This window comes from Oncorhynchus clarkii, chromosome 6 (genome assembly GCF_045791955.1).
Source record: "Oncorhynchus clarkii lewisi isolate Uvic-CL-2024 chromosome 6, UVic_Ocla_1.0, whole genome shotgun sequence".
In the NCBI taxonomy this organism is placed as follows: Eukaryota; Metazoa; Chordata; class Actinopteri; order Salmoniformes; family Salmonidae; genus Oncorhynchus; species Oncorhynchus clarkii.
In genome coordinates, this window is record NC_092152.1 from 2,210,877 (window position 1) to 2,235,637 (window position 24,761).

Genomic DNA, 24,761 nt, shown 5'->3' on the forward strand with positions numbered 1-24,761 from the left:
TGGTCTCTATATATGGTATCCATGGTAGATATGGTCTCTATATATGGTATCTATGGTAGATATGGTCTCTATATATGGTATCCATGGTAGATATGGTCTCTATATATGGTATCCATGGTAGATATGGTCTCAATATATGGTATCCATGGTAGATATGGTCTCTATATATGGTATCCATGGTAGATATGGTCTCTATATATGGTATCCATGGTAGATATGGTCTCTATATATGGTATATATGGTAGATATGGTCTCAATATATGGTATCCATGGTAGATATACAGTGGGGCAAAAAGTATTTAGTCAGCCACCAATTGTGCAAGTTCTCCCACTTAAAAAGATGAGAGAGGCCTGTTTCATCATAGGTACACTTCAACTATGACAGACAAAATGAGAAAAAAAAATCCAGAAAATCACATTGTAGGATTTTTTATGAATTTATTTGCAAATTATGGTGGAAAATAAGTATTTGGTCGCTCGTTATGGAGCACACCTGGACTCCATCACCTCCTTGATTACCTGACAAATTTATGTCACTCCCTTTGGTTCTTTCCCCAGGCCTCATTGTTTCGGTTTCATGTCTGTGTGCTGTTAGTGTTTCTTGTTTTGTATTATGTTGTGTTTATTTTATTAAAACACTCTCTCCCTGAACTTGCTTCCTGACTCTCAGCGCACATCGTTAAAGGTCACTTAGAAATGTCCTTGTTTTCCATGAAAACATACATGAAATGAGTTGCAAAAGGAACAGGAAATATAGTCAAGACGTTGACAAGGATATAAATAATGATTTTTAATTGAAATAATTATTCTAGTTCTAGTTGTCCGTTTGTTGAGATAATCTGAAGAGATTTCAGCCCGTGCTTCCTGAAGCACAAGCACAAGTTGGATTGGCTTGATGGACACTTCTTACGTACCATACGGTCAAGCTGCTCCCACAACAGCTCAATAGGGTTGAGATCCGGTGACTGTGCTGGCCACTCCATTATAGACAGAATACCAGCTGACTGCTTCTTCCCTAAATAGTTCTTGCATAGTTTGGAGCTGTGCTTTGGGTCATTGTCCTTGTTGTTGGAGGAAATTGGCTCCAATTTAGTGCTGTCCACAGGGTATAGCATGGCGTTGCAAAATGGAGTGATAGTCTTCCTTGTTCAAGATCCCTTTTACCCTGTAGAAATCTCCCACTTTACCGCCACCAAAGCACCCCCAGACCATCACATTGCCCCCACCAGGCTTGACAGATGGCGTCAAGCACTCCTCCAGCATCTTTTCATTTTTTCTGCTTCTCACGAATGTTCTTCTTTGTGATCCGAACCCCTCAAACGTAGATTAGTCTGTCCATAACACTTTTTTTTTCCAATTTTCCTCTGTTCAGTGTCTGTGTTATTTTGCCCATCTTAATCTATTATTTTTATTGGCCAGTCTGAGATATGGCTTTTTCTTTGCAACTCTGCCTAGATGGTCAGCATCCCGGAGTTGGCTCTTCACTGTTGATGTTGAGACTGGTGTTTTGAAGAGTACTATTTAATGAAGCTGCCAGTTGAGGACGTGTGGTGCATCTGTTTCTCAAACTAGACTCTCTAATGTACTTGTCCTCTTGCTCAGTTGTGCACCGGGGCCTCCCACTCATCTGTCTCTTCTGGTTAGAGACAGTTTGCACTGTTCTGTGAAGGGAGTAGTATACAGCGTCTTACGAGATCTTCAGTTTCTTGGAAATTTCTCACATGAAATAGCCTTCATTTCTCAGAACAAGACTAGACTGACGAGTTTCAGAAGGAAGTCTTTGTTTCTGGCCATTTTGAGCCTGTAATCAAACCCACAAATGCTGATGCTCCAGATACTCAACTAGTCTAAAGAAGGCCAGTTTTATTGCTTCTTTACTTAGGACAACAGTTTTCAGCTGTGCTAACATAATTGCAAAAGGGTTTTCTAATGATCAATTAGACTTTTAAAATTATAACTTGGATTAGCTATCACCAATGTGCCATTGGAACACAGGTGGGATGGTTGCTGATAATGGGCCTCTGTAGATATTCCATAAAAAAATCTGTCGTTTCCAGCTACAAATCATTTACAACATTAACAATGTCTACACTGTATTTCTTATCAATTTGATGTTATTTTAAGGGACATTTTTTTTGGTGCTTTTTCTTTCAAAAACAAGGACATTTTTAAGTGACCCCAAACTTTTGAACGGTAGTGTATCTGAAGCGCTGTCAGTTATACCCACAGTGTTAAAGGAAGATGAGCTTTTTACAGTTACACCACCATACCATTGCTGCCATAAACTAGCTTCTGTAATCACACCACCCTGGCATCTTACAAAACCACTTCTTCATTTTGTAACTGTTGCTCGTGATATAAGCTACAAAATAAAGAATGTGTGTTTGCCGAGTGCTGTATTATGTATGCATGTGACAGCCTGACTCTGTTTTTAACACTGAATCGATTTATCCCCTGCAGAAAGAGATAAAGTGCCAACTTCTACACTTATAGTCTGAATAGCAGAATAGCAGCTCATTCTAACTAAGTAGGTCTCAAGGTCTCCTTCTAACTATAAGGTCTTTCATGAAAGCAAATACAGCCATTTATTTGACTCCCTAAGACAGTCACTTGAAACAAATTAATGTCAATACTCTTTTAATTACATTTTTTTAAATGAAAATGAACATTGAGTCGAACAGCGCAGTGGAGAACGCGTATTTTCCTCAACATCAAGTGTCTCACTGTATTTCAGTTTAGACGGTTGTTCTATTACACTGAATGTATATCGGTCTAATGTTCATTTAATTTGTTCACTCATTCACTCTTCTTTCTTTTTCATGTCTCTGTGTCATCCCTTCCTCCTGTTGGATCTGGCTCCACCTCACAGGTAAGAACATTGACTTTTGCCCCTGTGGTTCCTTCGTCTAGCCAATTAGAGCATTAGGGTGGAGATCTCCCTCTCCATACTGTTAACAACGCAGTCCAGGGTTGGGTTCAAGTCTAATTGAAGGCAATCATTTCAGAAGGTCAACTGAAATTCCAATTAAATAATTGCAAAGGGGATTTATTTTCAATGATTTCTCTATAAACTGAAAAGGGGGAATATTTATTCCAAAAGTTATTAATTAAAAAAAAAAGAAATATATATATATAAAGTACCAGTCAAACGTTTGGACACCTACTCATTCCAGAGTTTTTCTTTCTTTCTTTCTTTCTTTATTTATTTATATATATATATTTTACTATTTTCTACATTGTAGAATAATATTGAAGACCTCAAAACTATGAAATAACACATATTCATCATGTAGTAACCAAAAAAGTGTTAAACAAATCAAAATATATTTTATATTTAAGATTCTTCAAAGTAGCCGACCTTTGTATTGATGACAGCTTTGCACACTCTTGGCATTCTCTCAACCAGCTTCATGAGGTAGTCACCTGGAATGCATTTCAATTAACAGGTGTGCCTTGGTAAAAGTTAATTTGTGGAATTGCATTCCGTCTTAATGTGTTTGAGCCAGTCAGTTGTATTGTGACGAGGTAGGGGTGGTATACAGAAGACAGACCTATTTGGTAAAATACCAAGTCCATATTATGGCATGAACTGCTCAAATAAGCAAAGAGAAACGACAGTCCATCATTACTTTAAGACATGAAGGTCAGTCAATATGGAACATTTCAAGAACTTTACAAGATTATTCCAGTGCTGTCACAAAAACCATCAAGTGCAATGATAAAACTGGCTCTCATGAGGTTCCGCCACATGAAAGGAAGACCCAGAGTTACCTCTGCTGCAGAGGATACGTTCATTAGAGTTAACTGCACCTCAGATTGCAGCCCAAATAAATGCTTCACAGAATTTAAGGAACAGACGGATCTCAACATCAATTGTTCAAAGGAGACTGTGTGAATCAGGCCTTCATGGTCGAATTGCTGCAAAGAAACCACTACTAAATGACCAATAAGAAGAAGAGACTTGCTTGGGCCAGAAAACATGAGCAATGGACATTAGACCGTTGGAAATCTGTCCTTTGGTCTGATGAGTCCAAATCTGAGATTTTTGGTTCCAACCACCGTGTCTTTGTGAGACGCAGAGTTGGTGAATGGATGGTCTCTGCATGTGTGGTTCCCACCGTGAAGCATGGAGGAGGAGGTGTTATGGTGTGGGGGTGCTTTGCTGGTGACACTGTCTGTGATTTATTTAGAGTTCAATGCACTACTTAACCATCATGGCTACCACAGCATTCTGCAGTGATACGCCATCCCATCTGGTTTGCGCTTAGTGGGACAATCATTTGTTTTTCAACAGGACAGGGACCCAACACACTCCAGGCTGTGTAAGGGACATTTGACCAAGGAGGAGAGTGATGGAGTGCTGCATCAGATGACCTGGCCTCCACAATCACCTGACTTCAAACCAATTGAGATGGTTTGGGATGAGTTGGACCGCAGAGTGAAGGAAAATCAGCCAACAAGTGCTCAGCATATGTGGGAACTCTTTCAAGACTATTGGGAAAAGCATTCCTCATGAAGCTAGTTGAGAGAATGCCAAGAGTGTGCAAAGCTGTCATTAAGGCAAAGGGTGGCTACTTTGAATTGTTTAACACTTTTGTTGGTTACTACATGATTCCATGTGTGTTATTTCATAGTTTTGATGTCTTCACTATTATTCTACAATGTAGGAAATAGTAAAAAATAAAGAAAAACTCTTGAATGAGTAGGTGTATCCAAACTTTTGACTGGTACAGTGTATATATATATATACATATATATATATATATATAAGTTATATAAGTTACTACCTGAATTGACTGACCTCAATTCTAATTGATCCCTACGCTGAAACAGACCACCATGTTTCCCTGGGGAAAGAGGTCTTCTGACCTCAATGGGACTAATATACTTGGTTAGATTAAGGTTACATCAATTAACAAATATTAGGCATTTGTAAACACACCCTCGTTGTTCGATGAGATATTGACGGAGGCCTTCTTGTAACGTGATACTTCACCTTATCTACAATCACCTTTCCATGGAAGTCTATACCCACAAGTTACTACATATATCTTATGTGGAACATTTTAATCTCATGACCTGGCCTGGACTTTGTTTCAGCATACCACCATTATACTGTTTGAATCCCATTAAGATATTAATTAACATCACCTCGGATCTGACCCGACACATTGCATTAAGATATTAACTTCTTGATTCTACTTGAGACGCATATGTCTCAAGTAGGCACCTGGAAATGCAAATGCGCTACGCTAAATGCTAAATGTACTCGTTTAAACTCAAACCTTGATCAAAATTCACAAGCAGGGTATTGAATTAAAGCTACACTCGTTGTGAACCTAGCCAACAAGTCAGATTTTTAAAATGCTTTTCGGCGAAAGCATGAGAAGGTATTATCTGATAGCATGCACCACCTGAAAATGCCTGAATGCGACGTAAACAAAGACTCTGCTTATCCGACGCAGCACAAAACGCAGAAATAAAATATAAAACATTCATTACCTTTGACGAGCTTCTTTCTTGGCACTCCTATATGCCCCATAAACATCACTATTGGGTCTTTTTTTCGTTTAAATCGGTCCATATATACCCAAAATAGCTTTCTATGGAAGCTGTGTCATTCAGAAAAAAACATCGTTTTTTAACGCTGCATCATTTTTTAAAATTAAAAAAGTCGACGATAAACTTTCACAAAACACTTCGAAATCCTTTTGTAATCCAACTTTAGGTATTAGTAAACGTTTATAATCTATCAAAATGATTACAGGGCGATGTATATTCAATAGCTCCTCGTCTGCAAATCAATGGCTGCCATTGTCCACATTTACAGCGTCCTGGTGGAGACTGGAAGAAACGGATGCCAGATACTTGGATTTTCCAACAAAAAATTCAATTGAAAATGACGACAATGAATTTGTATGAATTGCATGCAGGTCGATATTAAATTTTGTCCTCTTTTAACAACCCATGAAAGTAACTTATGGAAATTATTTTTAGCTTTCAGAGAGCAGTTTTTCTTGCGTTTTTCAATGAAACACACGATCTGTTATAGTCACAGCCGTGATTTAACCAGTTTTAGAAACTTCAGAGTGTTTTCTATCCACACATACTAATCATATGCATATACTATATTCCTGGCATGAGTAGCAGGACGCTGAAAAGTTGCGCGATTTTTAACAGAATGTTCGAAAAAGGAGGGGGTAGAAGTAAGAGGTTTTAATTAACGTCACCTCGGATCTGACCGGACACATTACATTAAGATATTAATTAACATCTCCTCGGATCTGACCCGACACATTGCATTAAGATATTAATTAACATCACCTCGGATCTGACCGGACACATCACATGCTTCTTGTTTAGTTTTAAGACCCCGGACGATCGGTGAGGAATAAATCAATCTGAAGCAGGCAGCCGGAAGATAGGAAATTCAAATTGGCAATATACCAGAACATTAACCACAGCCACAACATTCTCCATGGGAGAGTAGCGTGAAGAGGATTTTAATATGAAATGTTTAATAGTTAATTCTGTGATACTGATTAACATCCAGTATCAGCTCAGAGTGTTCTAAACTCTGTAGCGAGTTCAGTATTTAGACTCAAGGGGGAGGATGGGAGGCAGAGGCAGGCCATTCAAATATTTTTTCTCCATACCAAGTTACTGTGGGCAGAGGATGCAACTGAAGGGGTTTGAGTAGTAGTGTGTGGTTTGTCCCTTAACCCTAACCCTGTGCCTTTAAGAAAAACTCCCCTCTATGTTTCCTAGTAATGTCTAAACTGATGCAGCAGGCAGACAGACAGACATACAGACAGACAGACAGATGTAGGATTCCTTCCCAGGTCAGTGCACAGGAAGGAAAGGAGACAAGGAAAATATTTGAGGAAAGGAAACCAAGACTGACATTCGAGATACGGCCTGTTGCCCCCTGACTCTGTGAGGTAGTGAGGGGAAGGAAGGAGTTAGGAGTGTTGAGATACAGCCTGTGGCCCCCTGACTCTGTGAGGTAGTGAGGGGAAGGAATGAGTTAGGAGTGTTGAGATACGGCCTGTGGCCCCCTGACTCTGTGAGGTAGTGAGGGGAAGGAAGGAGTTAGGAGTGTTGAGATACGGCCTGTTGCCCCCTGACTCTGTGAGGTAGTGAGGGGAAGGAAGGAGTTAGGAGTGTTGAGATACGGCCTGTTGCCCCCGGACTCTGTGAGGTAGTGAGGGGAAGGAAGGAGTTAGGAGTGTTGAGATACGGCCTGTGGCCCCCTGACTCTGTGAGGTAGTGAGGGGAAGGAAGGAGTTAGGAGTGTTGAGATACGGCCTGTGGCCCCCTGACTCTGTGAGGTAGTGAGGGGAAGGAAGGAGTTAGGAGTGTTGAGATGGGAGGTCAGGGGTCCAGTGTATTGAGCAGTAATCCCTGTGTGTCAGCGATAACGAAATATGGTAGTAGATTCTGCCCCTCCCCATCCTCCCCCCCATCTCTGGTGTCATTGTTGTGTTGACACACTGGTCATTGAGCTGATTCTGCAGTTTCTCTGTCCTCTCTCCGCTGGTCTAGCAGCCCTCAGGGGGTGTAGTGTGTTGCTCTCTGCTGGCCTAGCAGCACTCAGGGGGTGTAGTGTGTTGTAGCAGCACTCAGGGGGTGTAGTGTGTTGTAGCAGCACTCAGGGGGTGTAGTGTGTTGTAGCAGCACTCAGGGGGTGTAGTGTGTTGTAGCAGCACTCAGGGGGTGTAGTGTGTTGATCTGTCCTCTCCGCTGGCCTAGCAGCACTCAGGGGGTGTAGTGTGTTGTAGCAGCACTCAGGGGGTGTAGTGTGTTGTAGCAGCACTCGGGGGGTGTAGTGTGTTGTAGCAGCACTCAGGGGGTGTAGTGTGTTGTAGCAGCACTCAGGGGGTGTAGTGTGTTGTAGCAGCACTCAGGGGGTGTAGTGTGTTGTAGCAGCACTCGGGGGGTGTAGTGTGTTGTAGCAGCACTCAGGGGGTGTAGTGTGTTGTAGCAGCACTCAGGGGGTGTAGTGTGTTGTAGCAGCACTCAGGGGGTGTAGTGTGTTGTAGCAGCACTCGGGGGGTGTAGTGTGTTGTAGCAGCACTCAGGGGGTGTAGTGTGTTGTAGCAGCACTCAGGGGGTGTAGTGTGTTGTAGCAGCACTCAGGGGGGTGTAGTGTGTTGTAGCAGCACTCAGGGGGTGTAGTGTGTTGTAGCAGCACTCAGGGGGTGTAGTGTGTTGTAGCAGCACTCGGGGGGTGTAGTGTGTTGATCTGTCCTCTCCGCTGGCCTAGCAGCACTCAGGGGGTGTAGTGTGTTGTAGCAGCACTCAGGGGGTGTAGTTGTGGCAAGTTTTAGCATTAAAAAATGTGTTCTCATTGTTCACTTTTCATCGCCCCTCCCCCTGATTGTTCACTTTTCATCGCCCCTCCCCCTGATTGTTCACTTTTCATCGCCCCTCCCCCTGATTGTTCACTTTTCATCGCCCCTCCCCCTGATTGTTCACTTTTCATCGCCCCTCCCCCTGATTGTTCACTTTTCATCGCCCCTCCCCCTGATTGTTCACTTTTCATCGCCCCTCCCCCTGATTGTTCACTTTTCATCGCCCCTCCCCCTGATTGTTCACTTTTCATCGCCCCTCCCCCTGATTGTTCACTTTTCATCGCCCCTCCCCCTGATTGTTCACTTTTCATCGCCCCTCCCCCTGATTGTTCACTTTTCATCGCCCCTCCCCCTGATTGTTCACTTTTCATCGCCCCTCCCCCTGATTGTTCACTTTTCATCGCCCCTCCCCCTGATTGTTCACTTTTCATCGCCCCTCCCCCTGATTGTTCACTTTTCATCGCCCCTCCCCCTGATTGTTCACTTTTCATCGCCCCTCCCCCTGATTGTTCACTTTTCATCGCCCCTCCCCCTGATTGTTCAATCACTTATTTTTCTTTCTTTTGTTTGTTGTTTTGTTGTTTTGTTGTTTTGTTGTTTTGTTGTTTTGTTGTTTTGTAGTATTTTTATTTACATCGTAGACTGGTTGGTCATTGATTGTCAACATCTAAAGTTGGGTAATTCTGTACTAGCTACAGTGAAGGAATATAAGAGAGTACTCTCACTCCCGGTGGTCTCAGGGAATGGGTTGGAAACATCACCATTCGTGATTTCACCAGGGGGGGGATTACAGTGTAATTGACAGGGGTTTACAGACAGGTATTTTTTAAAGTGCTGCCCTGTAGTAATGGGGTCCTGTGGAGAGCTGAGTAGAGAACGTGGTTGTGGATAAGTGAGTGTGCGTGAGTGTGAGTGTGAGTGTGTGTGTGTGTGTGTGTGTCTGTGTCTGTGTGTGTCTGTGTGTGTGTGTGGAAGGATGGAAGGAGGGTCATGGATATATTTACCAGAGAGAGACATGGTCAGGGATATATTTACCAGAGAGAGACATGGTCATGGATATATTTACCAGAGAGAGACATGGTCAGGGATATATTTACCAGAGAGAGACATGGTCATGGATATATTTACCAGAGAGACATGGTCATGGATATATTTACCAGAGAGAGACATGGTCATGGATATATTTACCAGAGAGAGACATGGTCAGGGATATATTTACCAGAGAGAGACATGGTCAGGGATATATTTACCAGAGAGAGACATGGTCATGGATATATTTACCAGAGAGAGACATGGTCATGGGTATATTTACCAGAGAGAGACATGGTCAGGGATATATTTACCAGAGAGAGACATGGTCAGGGATATATTTACCAGAGAGAGACATGGTCATGGATATATTTACCAGAGAGACATGGTCATGGATATATTTACCAGAGAGAGACATGGTCATGGATATATTTACCAGAGAGTCACATGGTCATGGATATATTTACCAGAGAGAGACATGGTCAGGGATATATTTACCAGAGAGAGACATGGTCAGGGATATATTTACCAGAGAGAGACATGGTCATGGGTATATTTACCAGAGAGAGACATGGTCATGGATATATTTACCAGAGAGACATGGTCATGGATATATTTACCAGAGAGAGACATGGTCATGGGTATATTTACCAGAGAGAGACATGGTCATGGATATATTTACCAGAGAGAGACATGGTCAGGGATATATTTACCAGAGAGAGACATGGTCAGGGATATATTTACCAGACAGAGACATGGTCATGGATATATTTACCAGAGAGTCACATGGTCATGGATATATTTACCAGAGAGTCACATGGTCATGGATATATTTACCAGAGAGAGACATGGTCAGGGATATATTTACCAGAGAGAGACATGGTCAGGGATATATTTACCAGAGAGAGACATGGTCAGAGATATATTTACCAGAGAGAGACATGGTCAGCGATATATTTACCAGAGAGAGACATGTTCAGGGTTATATTTACCAGAGAGAGACATGGTCATGGATATATTTACCAGAGAGACATGGTCAGGGATATATTTACCAGAGAGAGACATGGTCAGGGATATATTTACCAGAGAGAGACATGGTCAGGGATATATTTACCAGAGAGAGACATGGTCATGGGTATATTTACCAGAGAGACATGGTCAGGGATATATTTACCAGAGAGAGACATGGTCATGGATATATTTACCAGAGAGAGACATGGTCAGGGATATATTTACCAGAGAGAGACATGGTCATGGATATATTTACCAGAGAGAGACATGGTCAGGGATATATTTACCAGAGAGACATGGTCATGGATATATTTACCAGAGAGAGACATGGTCATGGGTATATTTACCAGAGAGAGACATGGTCATGGATATATTTACATGGTCATGGATATATTTACCAGAGAGAGACATGGTCATGGGTATATTTACCAGAGAGAGACATGGTCATGGATATATTTACCAGAGAGAGACATGGTCAGGGATATATTTACCAGAGAGAGACATGGTCAGGGATATATTTACCAGACAGAGACATGGTCATGGATATATTTACCAGAGAGTCACATGGTCATGGATATATTTACCAGAGAGTCACATGGTCATGGATATATTTACCAGAGAGAGACATGGTCATGGATATATTTCCCAGAGAGAGACATGGTCAGGGATATATTTACCAGAGAGAGTCACATGGTCATGGATATATTTACCAGAGAGAGACATGGTCATGGATATATTTACCAGAGAGAGACATGGTCATGGATATATTTACCAGAGAGGGACATGGTCAGATATATATTTACCAGAGAGAGACATGGTCATGGATATATTTACCAGAGAGACATGGTCAGGGATATATTTACCAGAGAGACATGGTCAGGGATATATTTACCAGAGAGAGACATGGTCAGAGATATATTTACCAGAGAGAGACATGGTCATGGATATATTTACCAGAGAGACATGGTCAGGGATATATTTCCCAGAGAGAGACATGGTCAGGGATATATTTACCAGAGAGAGACACATGGTCATGGATATATTTACCAGAGAGAGACATGGTCAGGGATATATTTACCAGAGAGAGTCACATGGTCATGGATATATTTACCAGAGAGAGACATGGTCATGGATATATTTACCAGAGAGAGACATGGTCATGGATATATTTACCAGAGAGAGACATGGTCAGGGATATATTTACCAGAGAGAGACATGGTCATGGATATATTTACCAGAGAGCAACATGGTCAGGGATATATTTACCAGAGAGAGACACATGGTCATGGATATATTTACCAGAGAGAGACATGGTCATGGATATATTTACCAGAGAGACATGGTCAGGGATATATTTACCAGAGAGACATGGTCAGGGATATATTTACCAGAGAGAGACATGGTCAGAGATATATTTACCAGAGAGAGACATGGTCATGGATATATTTACCAGAGAGACATGGTCAGGGATATATTTCCCAGAGAGCAACATGGTCAGGGATATATTTACCAGAGAGAGACACATGGTCATGGATATATTTACCAGAGAGAGACATGGTCAGGGATATATTTACCAGAGAGAGACATGGTCATGGATATATTTACCAGAGAGAGACATGGTCATGGATATATTTACCAGAGAGAGACATGGTCATGGATATATTTACCAGAGAGAGACATGGTCATTGATATATTTACCAGAGAGAGACATGGTCATGGATTTATTTACCAGAGAGGGACATGGTCATGGATATATTTACCAGAGAGAGACATGGTCAGGGATATATTTACCAGAGAGAGACATGGTCAGGCATATATTTACCAGAGAGAGTCACATGGTCATGGATATATTTACCAGAGAGAGACATGGTCAGGTATATATTTACCAGAGAGAGAGAGACATGGTCAGGGATATATTTACCAGAGAGAGACATGGTCATGGATATATTTACCAGAGAGAGACATGGTCATGGATATATTTACCAGAGAGAGACATGGTCAGGGATATATTTACCAGAGAGAGACATGGTCATGGATATATTTACCAGAGAGAGACATGGTCAGGGATATATTTACCAGAGAGAGACATGGTCAGGGATATATTTACCAGAGAGAGACATGGTCAGGGATATATTTACCAGAGAGAGACATGATCAGGGATATATTTACTAGAGAGAGACATGGTCAGGGATATATTTACCAGAGAGAGACATGGTCATGGGTATATTTACCAGAGAGACATGGTCATGGATATATTTACCAGAGAGAGACATGGTCATGGATATATTTACCAGAGAGAGACATGGTCAGGGATATATTTTCCAGAGAGAGACATGGTCATGGATATATTTACCAGAGAGAGACATGGTCAGGGATATATTTACCAGAGAGAGACATGGTCATTGATATATTTACCAGAGAGAGACATGGTCATGGATATATTTACCAGAGAGAGTCACATGGTCATGGATATATTTACCAGAGAGAGACATGGTCATGGATATATTTACGAGAGAGAGACAGAGAGTCATGTAGAGGAACTTGAGACTGTCTACCTGCTCCACTGCAGCCCCATGGATGTGAATGGGGGCGTGCTAGCCTCCCCGTTTCTTGTAATCTGCGATCAGCTCCTTGATCTTACTGATGTTGAGGGAGAGGTTGTTCTGGTACCACACTGTCAGTTAACTGATCTCCTCCCTGTAGGCTGACTCATCGTCACCGGTGATCAAACGTAATTTTTTTGTTGGAGTGGTGCGTTGCCACGCAGTCGTGGATGAACAAGGAGTACAGGAGGGGACTAAGCACGCACCCCTGAGGGTCCCCCATGTTGAGGATCAGCATGGTGGTGGTGATGTTACCTACCCGCACCACCTGGGGTCGGCCCATCAGGTTGTCCAGGACCCAGTTGCAGATGGAGGTGAGTCCTAAGCTTGGTGACAAGCTTGGACGGGATAAAGGTGTTGAACGCTGAGCTGTAAAGCAATGAACAAACAGCATTCTCACATAGGTAGTCCTCTTATCTAGGTGGATGAGGACAGTGTGGAGAGCAATTGGGATTGCGTCATCTTTGGATCTGTTGGGGCGCTATGTAAATTGGAGTGGGTCTAGTGTGGCTGGGATGATGAAGTTAAGGTGTGCATTAACTATCAGCTCAAAGCACTTCATGATTACAGATGTGAGTGCTACAGGGTGGTAGTCATTGTGGCATGAAGCCCTAGAGTTCTTGGGAACAGGAATGATGGTGGTCATCTTAAAATGTGGGGATTACAGACTGGGACAAGGAGTTGATTAACATTACAGACTGGGACAAGGAGAGGATTAACATTACAGACTGGGACAAGGAGAGGATTAACATTACAGACTGGGATAAGGAGAGGCTGAACATTAAAGACTGAGACAAGGAGAAGATGAACATTACAGACTCCAAGCTCTGTGTGTGGTATCCTCAGGGTTGTCTACGATAGCTCTGTGTGGTAGTCTCAGGGTTGTCTGGGATAGCTCTGTGTGTGGTAGCCTCAGGGTTTTCTGGGATAGCTCTGTGTGTGTGGTATCCTCAGGGTTGTCTGGAATAGCTCTGTGTGTGGTATCCTCAGGGTTGTCTGGGATAGCTCTGTGTGTGGTATCCTCAGGGTTTTCTACGATAGCTCTGTGTGTGGTATCCTCAGGGTTGTCTGGAATAGCTCTGTGTGTGATATCCTCAGGGTTGTCAACGATAGCTCTGTGTGTGGTATCCTCAGGGTTGTCTGGAATAGCCCTGTCCTTTAGTTTAGCACCACCCTCTGTGTTAATCCAGGGCTTTTGATTGGGGAAGCAGCGAACCTTCCCTGTAGGGGACAACGTCGGCAATGCATTTCCTAATGAAGCCGCTGAGGTGGTTACCTCCGGTAACCTATCGGTGGAGTCTCGAAACACATTCCAATCAGCACTAGCAAAGCAGTCCTGAAGCATACCCTCTGATTCTGGTGACCATTCCTCAACGGAGTAAATCGCGGGTACTTCCTGTTTCAGCTTCTGCTTGATAACAGGAAGCAATAGTACCGAGTCATGATCTGATTTGCCGAATGTCGGAGGAGGGAGGGCCTTGTGTGCTTGCTTGTGGGTAGAATAACAGTATCCTAGGACTCTATCGCCCCCTAGTGGCGTTGGAGATGTTGATGGAAGATGGCTGACACGTGTCTTAGTGACGCCAAGTTCAACTCGTCGGTAACCAGAAAGGCAGCCTCTGGATGTAGGTTTTCCTGCTTGTTTATAGCCTTGTACAGTTCATGAAGCGGCAGTTTGTTATTTTTATTGTCCTGCGGTGGAATCACGATACCAGCTGAAAACTCAATCGGGAGGTAGAAGGGTCGGCATTTGACCATCGTGTATTCCATGGTGGGTGAACAGTGGGTCGACACCAGTTGGAGTTGATGAAGAGGCAAACCCCTCCCTCCCCTCGATTTCCCCGACTCCTGTACGCCCGGTGATTGGAGAATCCATCTAGTTGGATAGCCATTGGGGGGGGGGGGGTATCTTGTCTGAGAGCCATGTTTCTGAAAAGCAAAGAATATTGCAATTCCGAGAGTCTCGTTGTAAGAAACAATAGCGAATACATTACGTGTAAAAATAGACTTACATCAAAACATCTATCCTCACTGTGATTGATCAAATGGAAGAAAGAAGTTCAACGACAGGTTGAAACTGAGCGTAAAACAATCTCGTTGATGGGGACGTTGTTTCAAAGCCTAACACAACGAAATAGACAACGTTTTGTAAGGTGATGATTCATTCACAACACCCATAGGCGTATTACAGTTTATGCTTGTGCCGTTATACAATAGATATATATTATATATATGTTTTACCTATCGTATATTACGCAACGGCAGAAAAACATCAAACCAAAACTGATTTAAGATGTCTTTGGTAAATATTTGGTCTGGTTAGCCTATACTCCAACATTAAACACATGAATTGACTTTGATTGTGGACTGTATTGTATGCTGGATGGATTGGATGGACTCTCCCATGAGGGAGAGAATGTAGAACCTTAGGCCATGCTGTCGGTTCATTGGTTGTGCAGCTTTACAGTTAGCCTACAATTAGTGAATCTGTATTTGATTTTTAACAGGCTAGTAATCCGTGTTTGGCCGGGGTAGGCCGTCATTGTAAATAAGAATTTGTTCTTAACTGACTTTCCTAGTTAACTAAAGGTTAAATAAAACAACTAAAGAGTTAAAAATGAATAGGGACATGTTTAATATTGTTAGTATAGTGTTAGTGTGTGTGTTAGTGTGTGTGTGTTGGTGTGTGTGTGTTGGTGTGTGTGTGTGTTGGTGTGTGTGTGTTAGTGTGTGTGTTAGTGTGTGTGTTGGTGTGTGTGTGTGTTAGTGTGTGTGTTGGTGTGTGTGTGTGTTAGTGTGTGTGTTGGTGTGTGTGTGTTAGTGTGTGTGTTGGTGTTGGTGTGTGTGTGTTAGTGTGTGTGTGTGTGTGTTGGTGTGAGTGTGTGTTAGTGTGTGTTGGTGTGTGTGTGTTGGTGTGTGTGTTGGTGTGTGTGTGTTAGTGTGTGTGTTGGTGTGTGTGTGTTAGTGTGTGTGTGTTGGTGTGTGTGTGTGTGTGTGTGTGTTGCTGTGTGTGTTGCTGTGTGTGTGTGTGTTAGTGTGTGTGTTGTGTGTGTGTGTGTGTTAGTGTGTGTGTGTGTGTGTGTGTGTGTTAGTGTGTGTGTTGGTGTGTGTGTGTTAGTGTTTGTGTTGGTGTGTGTGTTGGTGTGTGTGTGTTGGTGTGTGTGTATTAGTGTGTGTGTTGGTGTGTGTGTGTTAGTGTGTGTGTTGGTGTGTGTGTGTTGGTGTGTGTGTGTGTGCTTGTGTGTGTTGGTGTGTGTGTGTGCTTGTGTGTGTTGGTGTGTGTTTGTTAGTGTGTGTGTTCACGTTGCTCCCATGTGTGTGTATGTATGTATGTGAGGCAATGGGAGCCAGCGTAGCCGAGGGAGTTGTTATTGGAGCCAGCGTAGCCGAGGGAGTTGTTATGGGTGCCAGTGTAGCTGAGGGAGTTGTTATGGGTGCCAGTGTAGCAGAGGGAGTTGTTATGGGAGCCAGCGTAGCAGAGGGAGTTGTTATGGGAGCCAGCGTAGCAGAGGGAGTTGTTATGGGAGCCAGCGTAGCCGAGGGAGCTGTTTTGAGAGCCAGCGTAGCAGAACGAGCTGTTATGGGAGCCAGCGTAGCCGAGGGAGTTGTTATGGGAGCCCGCGTAGCAGAGGGAACTGTTATTGGAGCCAGCGTAGCCGAGGGAGCCAGCGTAGCTGAGGGATCTGTTATGGGAGCCAGCGTAGCCGAGGGAGCCAGCGTAGCTGAGGGAGCTGTTATGGGAGCCAGCGTAGCAGAGGGAGCCAGCGTAGCTGAGAGAGCTGTTATGGGAGCCAGCGTAGCCGAGGGAGCCAGCGTAGCTGAGGGAGCTGTTATGGGAGCCAGCGTAGCCGAGGGAGCCAGCGTAGCTGAGGGAGCTGTTATGGGAGCCAGCGTAGCCGAGGGAGCCAGCGTAGCTGAGGGAGCTGTTATGGGAGCCAGCGTAGCAGAGGGAGTTGTTATAGGAGCCAGCGTAGCAGAGGGAGTTGTTATGGGAGCCAGCGTAGCAGAGGGAGTTGTTATGGGAGCCAGCGTAGCCGAGGGAGCTGTTATGAGAGCCATCGTAGCAGAGCGAGCTGTTATGGGAGCCAGCGTAGCCGAGGGAGCTGTTAGGACCGGGCGGGGAGCCAGCTGTTAAAAATCACAGTGTGGCTTCAAAAGTAAGGGCATCGTTAGTGTCAGAAGATATAGGTTAGATACTGTAAACTCAGAGAGAGAGAGCAGATAGAGAGAGCAGAGAAAGAGAGCAAGAGAGCAGAGAAAGAGAGCAGAGAAAGAGAGCAGAGAGAGAGAGTGAGAGAGAGAGAGAGAGAGAGAGAGAGAGAGAGAGAGAGAGAGAGAGAGAGAGAGAGAGAGAGAGAGAATATTATGTGGGTTCTCCATTTGGTTTTTGTGTCTGAAGTAATTGAAGGAACCCTGCGAGGAGAGGAGAGGGAGAGGACAGAGTTCAATGGGACCTTTAGGCGCTCTGAGTTCACCCTGCTTCTTGACGTGGTATTAGGTACCAGCAGGTCACCAGAGGGGAAAGAGCTGTCGGCGGTGAACTTGAAAAGCTGCCTTTCTTTTCTCTCACTCTCAGGGCGACAAGTAGAGGTTAGAGCATTGGGCCAATAACCAAAATATCATTAGTTTAAATCCATGAGCTGACAAGGTGAAAAATATGTCGATGTGCCCTTGAGCAAGGCACTTAATCCTAATGGCTGGCCGTGACACCACTGTCAGGGGGAGTTGGGATATGAAAACAACACATTTATATTGAAACAGGACAAATATAAGACAAGCGTTCAGTTCAGATTGAAAACAATAGCACCTGGTGACTGTCCTGTTGTCTTTCTCCTCCTGTCCACTCCTCTACTTGTGACTGTCCTGTTGTCTTTCTCCTCCTGTCCACTCCTCTACTGGTGACTGTCCTGTTGTCTTTCTCCTCCCGTCCACTCCTCTACTGGTGACTGTCCTGTTGTCTTTCTCCTCCTGTCCACTCCTCTACTGGTGACTGTCCTGTTGTCTTTCTGTTGTCTTTCTCCTCCCGTCCACTCCTCTACTGGTGACTGTCCTGTTGTCTTTCTCCCCCTGTCCACTCCTCTACTGGTGACTGTCCTGTTGTCTTTCTCCTCCTGTCCACTCCTCTACTGGTGACTGTCCTGTTGTCTTTCTCCTCCCGTCCACTCCTCTACTGGTGACTGTCCTGTTGTCTTTCTGTTGTCTTTCTCCTCCCGTCCACTCCTCTACTGGTGACTGTCCTGTTGTCTTTCTCCCCCTGTCCACTCCTCTACTTGTGACTGTCCTGTTGTCTTTCTGTTGTCTTTCTCCTCCTGTCCACTCCTCTACTGGTGACTGTCCTGTTGTCTTTCTCCTCCCGTCCACTCCTCTACTGGTGACTGTCCTGTTGTCTTTCTCCTCCTGTCCACTCCTCTACTGGTGACTGTCCTGTTGTCTTTCTCCTCCCATCCACTCCTCTACTGGTGACTGTCCTGTTGTCTTTCTCCTCCCATCCACTCCTCTACTGGTGACTGTCCTGTTGTCTTTCTCCTCCCGTCCACTCCTCTACTGGTGACTGTCCTGTTGTCTTTCTCCTCCTGTCCACTCCTCTACTGGTGACTGTCCTGTTGTCTTTCTCCTCCCATCCACTCCTCTACTGGTGACTGTCCTGTTGTCTTTCTCCTCCCATCCACTCCTCTACTGGTGACTGTCCTGTTGTCTTTCTCCTCCCATCCACTCCTCTACTGGTGACTGTCCTGTTGTCTTTCTCCTCCCGTCCACTCCTCTACTGGTGACTGTCCTGTTGTCTTTCTCCTCCCGTCCACTCCTCTACTGGTGACTGTCCTGTTGTCTTTCTCCTCCCATCCACTCCTCTAAATCAAATCAAATCCAAATCAAATTTTATTTGTCACATACACATGGTTAGCAGATGTTAATGCGAGTGTAGCGAAATGCTTGTGCTTCTAGTTCCGACAATGCAGTAATAACAAGTAATCTAACTAACAATTCCAAACTACTGTCTTGTACACAGTGTAAGGGGATAAAGAATATGTACATAAGGATATATGAATGAGTGATGGTACAGAGCAGCATAGGCAAGATACAGTAGATGGTATCGGGTACAGTATGTACAAATGAGATGAGTATGTAAACAAAGTGGCATAGTATGGTATAAAGTGGCTAGTGATACAAGTATTACATAAGGATACCGTCGATGATATAGAGTACAGTATATACGTATGCGTATGAGATGAATAATGTAGGGTAAGTAACATTTATATAAGGTAGCATTGTTTAAAGTGGCTAGTGATATATTTACATCATTTCCCATCAATTCCCATTATTAAAGTGGCTGGAGTTGAGTCAGTGTCAGTGTGTTGGCAGCAGCCACTCAGTGTTAGTGGTGGCTGTTTAACAGTCTGATGGCCTTGAGATAGAAGCTGTTTTTCAGTCTCTCGGTCCCAGCTTTGATGCACCTGTACTGACCTCGCCTTCTGGATGATAGCGGGGTGAACAGGCAGTGGCTCGGGTGGTTGATGTCCTTGATGATCTTTATGGCCTTCCTGTGACATCGGGTGGTGTAGGTGTCCTGGAGGGCAGGTAGTTTGCCCCCGGTGATGCGTTGTGCAGACCTCACTACCCTCTGGAGAGCCTTACGGTTGAGGGCGGTGCAGTTGCCATACCAGGCGGTGATACAGCCCGCCAGGATGCTCTCGATTGTGCATCTGTAGAAGTTTGTGAGTGCTTTTGGTGACAAGCCGAATTTCTTCAGCCTCCTGAGGTTGAAGAGGCGCTGCTGCGCCTTCTTCACGATGCTGTCTGTGTGAGTGGACCAATTCAGTTTGTCTGTCATGTGTATGCCGAGGAACTTAAAACTTGCTACCCTCTCCACTACTGTTCCATCGATGTGGATAGGGGGGTGTTCCCTCTGCTGTTTCCTGAAGTCCACAATCATCTCCTTAGTTTTGTTGACGTTGAGTGTGAGGTTGTTTTCCTGACACCACACTCCGAGGGCCCTCACCTCCTCCCTGTAGGCCGTCTCATCGTTGTTGGTAATCAAGCCTACCACTGTTGTGTCGTCCGCAAACTTGATGATTGAGTTGGAGGCGTGCGTGGCCACGCAGTCGTGGGTGAACAGGGAGTACAGGAGAGGGCTCAGAACGCAACCTTGTGGGGCCCCAGTGTTGAGGATCAGCGGGGAGGAGATGTTGTTGCCTACCCTCACCACCTGGGGGCGGCCCGTCAGGAAGTCCAGTACCCAGTTGCACAGGGCGGGGTCGAGACCCAGGGTCTCGAGCTTGATGACGAGCTTGGAGGGTACTATGGTGTTGAATGCCGAGCTGTAGTCGATGAACAGCATTCTCACATAGGTATTCCTCTTGTCCAGATGGGTTAGGGCAGTGTGCAGTGTGGTTGAGATTGCATCGTCTGTGGACCTATTTGGGCGGTAAGCAAATTGGAGTGGGTCTAGGGTGTCAGGTAGGGTGGAGGTGATATGGTCCTTGACTAGTCTCTCAAAGCACTTCATGATGACGGATGTGAGTGCTACGGGGCGGTAGTCATTTAGCTCAGTTACCTTAGCTTTCTTGGGAACAGGAACAATGGTGGCCCTCTTGAAGCATGTGGGAACAGCAGACTGGTATAGGGATTGATTGAATATGTCCGTAAACACACCGGCCAGCTGGTCTGCGCATGCTCTGAGGGCGCGGCTGGGGATGCCATCTGGGCCTGCAGCCTTGCGAGGGTTAACACGTTTAAATGTCTTACTCACCTCGGCTGCAGTGAAGGAGAGACCGCATGTTTTCGTTGCAGGCCGTGTCAGTGGCACTGTATTGTCCTCAAAGCGGGCAAAAAAGTTATTTAGTCTGCCTGGGAGCAAGACATCCTGGTCCGTGACTGGGCTGGATTTCTTCCTGTAGTCCGTGATTGACTGTAGACCCTGCCACATGCCTCTTGTGTCTGAGCCGTTGAATTGAGATTCTACTTTGTCTCTGTACTGGCGCTTAGCTTGTTTGATAGCCTTGCGGAGGGAATAGCTGCACTGTTTGTATTCGGTCATGTTACCAGACACCTTGCCCTGATTAAAAGCAGTGGTTCGCGCTTTCAGTTTCACACGAATGCTGCCATCAATCCACGGTTTCTGGTTAGGGAATGTTTTAATCGTTGCTATGGGAACGACATCTTCAACGCACGTTCTAATGAACTCGCACACCGAATCAGCGTATTCGTCAATGTTGTTATCTGACGCAATACGAAACATCTCCCAGTCCACGTGATGGAAGCAGTCTTGGAGTGTGGAGTCAGCTTGGTCGGACCAGCGTTGGACAGACCTCAGCGTGGGAGCCTCTTGTTTTAGTTTCTGTCTGTAGGCAGGGATCAACAAAATGGAGTCGTGGTCAGCTTTTCCGAAAGGGGGGCGGGGCAGGGCCTTATATGCGTCGCGGAAGTTAGAGTAACAATGGTCCAAGGTCTTTCCTCCCCTGGTTGCGCAATCGATATGCTGATAAAATTTGGGGAGTCTTGTTTTCAGATTAGCCTTGTTAAAATCCCCAGCTACAATGAATGCAGCCTCCGGATAAATTGTTTCCAGTTTGCAGAGAGTTAAATAAAGTTCGTTCAGAGCCATCGATGTGTCTGCTTGGGGGGGGATATATACGGCTGTGATTATGATCGAAGAGAATTCTCTTGGTAGATAATGCGGTCTACATTTGATTGTGAGGAATTCTAAATCAGGTGAACAGAAGGATTTGAGTTCCTGTATGTTTCTTTCATCGCACCATGTCACGTTAGTCATAAGGCATACGCCCCCGCCCCTCTTTTTACCAGAAAGATGTTTTTTCCTGTCTGCGCGATGCGTGGAGAAACCTGTTGGCTGCACCGCTTCGGATTGCGTCTCTCCAGTAAGCCACGTTTCCGTGAAGCAAAGAACGTTACAGTCTCTGATGTCCCTCTGGAATGCTACCCTTGCTCGGATTTCATCAACCTTGTTGTCAAGAGACTGGACATTGGCAAGAAGAATGCTAGGGAGTGGTGCGCGCTGTGCCCGTCTCCGGAGTCTGACCAGTAGACCGCCTCGTTTCCCTCTCTTTCGGAGTCGTTTTTTTGGGTCGCTGCATAGGATCCACTCCTTTGTCCTGTTTGTAAGGCAGAACACAGGATCCGCGTCGCGAAAAACATATTCTTGGTCGTACTGATGGTGAGTTGATGCTGATCTTATATTCAGTAGTTCTTCTCGACTGTATGTAATGAAACCTAAGATGACCTGGGGTACTAATGTAAGAAATAACACGTAAAAAAACAAAAAACTGCATAGTTTCCTAGGAACGCGAAGCGAGGCGGCCATCTCTGTCGGCGCCGGAAGTCAAACTGGTCTACTGGTGACTGTCCTGTTGTCTTTCTCCTCCTGTCCACTCCTCTACTGGTGACTGTCCTGTTGTCTTTCTCCTCCTGTCCACTCCTCTACTGGTGACTGTCCTGTTGTCTTTCTCCCCCTGTCCACTCCTCTACTGGTGACTGTCCTCTTGTCTTTCTCCTCCCATCCACTCCTCTACTGGTGACTGTCCTGTTGTCTTTCTCCTCCCGTCCACTCCTCTACTGGTGACTGTCCTGTTGTCTTTCTGTTGTCTGGTTACTGGCCCAATGCTCTAACCACTAGGCTACCTGCTTGTTACTGGCCCAATGCTCTAACCACTAGGCTACCTGCTGGTTACTTGCCCAACGCTCTAACCACTAGGCTACCTGCTGGTTATTGTCCCAACGCTCTAACCACTAGGCTACCTGCTGGTTACTGGCCCAACGCTCTAACCACTAGGCTACCTGCTGGTTACTGGCCCAATGCTCTAACCACTAGGCTACCTGCTGGTTACTGGCCCAACGCTTTAACCACTAGGCTACCTGCTGGTTACTGGCCCAATGCTCTAACCACTAGGCTACCTGCTGCTTACTGGCCCAACGCTCTAACAACTAGGCTACCTGCTGGTTACTGGCCCAATGCTCTAACCACTAGGCTACCTGCTGGTTACTGGCCCAACGCTTTAACCACTAGGCTACCTGCTGGTTACTGGCCCAATGCTCTAACCACTAGGCTACCTGCTGGTTACTGGCCCAATGCTCTAACCACTAGGCTACCTGCTGGTTACTGGCCCAACGCTCTAACCACTAGGCTACCTGCTGGTTACTGGCCCAACGCTTTAACCACTAGGCTACCTGCTGGTTACTGGCCCAACGCTCTAACCACTAGGCTACCTGCTGGTTACTGGCCCAACGCTCTAACCACTAGGCTACCTGCTGGTTACTGGCCCAACGCTCTAACCACTAGACTACCAGGAAGATAGTGTAGGAAAGCTACAACACAGAGGCTGGTTTAACAATGATGAGCCTCTGTTGGCTGTCATGGACAGAGTGGAGTGTTGAAGTTGTTGTTTTGTTATTTTTAGCAGCCGTTGTACTGTTACAATACAACAAATACTTTGTTTGGTGTTTTATCTGGTTACTATGACAACGGTGCGACTTCAGTTAAGCGTTCAGAAATGAAAAGAACTCAAATACAATATCCTGATTTAAGTGTATCTGTTCAAATGGAGGCGATCAAACAGTTTGAAGGTGTGACCTCCTCTTATTCAGCCATTAAAGGTTGTTCTTCTGAGGCTAAGAGGCTGAGAGGCTGGAAAGCTGAGAGGCTGAGAGGCTGGAAGGCTGAAAGGCTGAGAGGCTGGAAGGCTGAGAGGCTGGGAGGCTGGGAGGCTGGGAGGCTGGAAGGCTGAGAGGCTGGGAGGCTGGGAGGCTGAGAGGCTGGGAGGCTGAGAGGATGGGAGGCTGGGAGTGTGAGAACAACTCTCGTTGTGCCCTCCCTGCCGTTGATAAAATGTATGTTCATGATACTTACTGTACCTTCACAGAGGAGACACGGTGTCTGTTGGTATCCAACCACTCTGTTTCCTGATATTGTTCCTTCACAGAGGAGACACGGTGTCTGTTGGTATCCAGCCATTCTGTTTCCTGATATTGTTCCTTCACAGAGGAGACACGGTGTCTGTTGGTATCCAGCCATTCTGTTTCCTGATATTGTTCCTTCACAGAGGAGACACGGTGTCTGTTGGTATCCAGCCATTCTGTTTCCTGATATTGTTCCTTCACAGAGGAGACACGGTGTCTGTTGGTATCCAGCCATTCTGTTTCCTGATATTGTTCCTTCACAGAGGAGACACGGTGTCTGTTGGTATCCAGCCATTCTGTTTCCTGATATTGTTCCTTCACAGAGGAGACACGGTGTCTGTTGGTATCCAGCCATTCTGTTTCCTGATATTGTTCCTTCACAGAGGAGACACGGTGTCTGTTGCGATTATCTTCAGAACATTAAAGGTTACTCACAGATCGTCTTGAAGCCGTAACGACAACAAGCCACATCTGCTCTGTTTCTCTACGAACTAGACATCACATTGTGTTTACAGGTTTATATGAACCTGATAGAAGTAAAGAAGTTTGAAACATATTATAGTGCTGACAATCTACATTCATTGTTGTGTTTTTCTCCTCGTCTACCTTCCATTAAATGTGTTTGGTGTGGAATTACGGTACTATGAGATGTTGTATTCTGAAGGTATTCATCGATAGTAAGTTCTATTAGAAATATTTCAGTACGAAAGGACTCATGTTTGCCAATAGACCAGTTTTAACCAGTTTTACCATTTAAACCAGTTTTAACCAGTTTTAACACATTTTAACCAGTTTTAACACATTTGAACCAGTTTTAACACATTTGAACCAGTTTGAACTAGTTGTAACATAT

At 44.9% G+C, this 24,761-nt stretch overlaps 1 protein-coding gene across 1 annotated transcript in view; it reads left to right on the top strand.

The window, feature by feature from the left end:
- LOC139411861 (AT-rich interactive domain-containing protein 3A-like) overlaps positions 1-24,761 on the top strand; it is a 161,670-nt gene that overhangs the window by 87,244 nt on the left and 49,665 nt on the right. The gene's annotated exons all lie outside the window — the stretch shown is intronic.